Source organism: Schistocerca cancellata, unplaced genomic scaffold (genome assembly GCF_023864275.1).
Source record: "Schistocerca cancellata isolate TAMUIC-IGC-003103 unplaced genomic scaffold, iqSchCanc2.1 HiC_scaffold_995, whole genome shotgun sequence".
Taxonomy (NCBI): domain Eukaryota; kingdom Metazoa; phylum Arthropoda; class Insecta; order Orthoptera; family Acrididae; genus Schistocerca; species Schistocerca cancellata.
In genome coordinates, this window is record NW_026047001.1 from 37,501 (window position 1) to 40,000 (window position 2,500).

Below are 2,500 nucleotides of genomic sequence, written 5' to 3' on the forward strand. Positions count from 1 at the left end.
ATACCACATTGTGTACCGTACCCAAACCTAACGTGTACTGTACTACAACGCAATGTGTACCATAACACAACCCAGTTTGTACCTTAACCTAACCTATGTCACCTTAACCTAACCTATGTCACCTTAACCTAACCTATGTCACCTTAACCTAACCTATGTCACCTTAACCTAACCTATGTCCCCTTAACCTAACCTATGTCACCTTAACCTAACCTATGTCACCTTAACCTAACCTATGTCACCTTAACCTAACCTATGTCACCTTAACCTAACCTATGTCACCTTAACCTAACCTATGTCACCTTAACCTAACCTATGTCACCTTAACCTAACCTATGTCACCTTAACCTAACCTATGTCACCTTAACCTAACCTATGTCACCTTAACCTAACCCATCTTGCACCTTAACCTAACCCATCTTGCACCTTAACCTAACCCATCTTGCACCTTAACCTAACCCATCTTGCACCTTAACCTAACCCATCTTGCACCTTAACCTAACCTATGTTGCACCTTAACCTAACCTGTGTTGCACCTTAACCTACCTCAATTTGCACCGCAATGTAACGCAATTTGCACCGCAATGTAACGCAATTTGCACCGCAATGTAACGCAATTTGCACCGCAATGTAACGCAATTTGCACCGCAATGTAACGCAATTTGCACCGCAATGTAACGCAATTTGCACCGCAATGTAACGCAATTTGCACCGCAATGTAACGCAATTTGCACCGCAATGTAACGCAATTTGCACCGCAATGTAACTCAATTTGCACCGCAATGTAACTCAATTTGCACCGCAATGTAACTCAATTTGCACCGCAATGTAACTCAATTTGCACCGCAATGTAACTCAATTTGCACCGCAATGTAACTCAATTTGCACCGCAATGTAACTCAATTTGCACCGCAATGTAATGCAATTTGCACCGCAATGTAATGCAATTTGTACCGCAATCTACCCCCACATTGTGCCTTAACCTAACCCACGTTGTGCCTTAACCTAACCCACATTGTGCCTTAACCTAACCCACGTTGTGCCTTAACCTAACCCACGTTGTGCCTTAACCTAACCCACGTTGTGCCTTAACCTAACCCAAGTTGTGCCTTAACCTAACCCAAGTTGTGCCTTAACCTAACCCAAGTTGTGCCTTAACCTAACCCAAGTTGTGCCTTAACCTAACCCAAGTTGTGCCTTAACCTAACCCAAGTTGTGCCTTAACCTAACCCAAGTTGTGCCTTAACCTAACCCAAGTTGTGCCTTACCCTGCTCTGTAATTGGCATATGACACGTTACATTAATGTATTGTCCAACCGCAACCCGCTCAGAATGTTGTGTACACAGCTACGTGTCATCTCCCCATAACAGCTGCATTGCAGTGTGGTATGCCATAGAGACGTGTGGGAGTAATGGACGCAGTGGATGGCGATCAGCATGAGCCGTCTGTTCATGTAGTGGCGCGTGTATGCAGACGTAGTAGTCTCTTCTCACACAATGTGATAGCACGGTGCCCCGCGTTCCACATCTGCGACATGCTACAGAGGCCGGTTGACAGTTGGTCGCGCAATGGACATCGCATACGTACGGGGGCACCTTCCACGTGCCCTCTAGTCGGGCACATTTTGTTGCGTGGATGTGAGCGGATGTAGTGTGTCTTGACACCTGACAGGCAGGCATGCAATAATAGTTGACTTTGCAAACGGGGATGGACGTGTACGTTTACTGGTGACGTTACGCAAATGAACAACTGGTAACCCGTTGTGGTGCGGTTGTCCTTGCTGGAGGTACATCTGTGAGGGCAACGATCGGTACAGCTACGAAGCGGTCCCCACCATACCAACGAACGTGAATGTGAATCTGGGTGTGAAGCGATACGCGGCTGTGGGTGGGTGGGACTGTCCCCGGCCGGTGAGGGGGGGCCGCCCGGCGTGCTGGCCGCGCGGTGCGTGGGCGCACGCGCTACAGCCGGCTGGTGGGGGCGCCCAGTGGCAGGCGCGCCGGCCGACGGACGCGGCAGGCGGCGCAGCTGCGCGCCGGGGCACCCTGCGCGCGGCGCCGTGCAGCCAAAGTGGGTCCTCGCCGGCCCGGTGCGAAGCGCGGTGGACATCTGCAGTGTGCTGGTCCGATTGAGGACTGTGTGCGTTGAGGATGCGCCGCCGCCCGGCACTCGGCGCCGCGACGCCGTCTGCTGCTCGGTCGCCCCAGCGGTTCTCGCTGGTGGTTTGTATCGCAGTTGTGCAGACGTGTTGGCACGTGCGCTGTGCTGGGAGAGTTCGCTTCGGCACCCACGTGGGGCCTTTGCCCTTCTGTGGCGCTGGCGTTGGAGCTGCCGGTCACCGTAGGTGGCGCGTGTTGTCTCCCGCCGGCAATGCCACGACAGCACGCTCCCGGGCCTCTGTCGGCAGCGGCAAGCTCAGTTGGGAGCACGGGTGGTCGCACCTAAAGCGTCTACTCGCCTAACTCCGGGCGATTGCGCCTCTCTCGAACCCGACCAAGT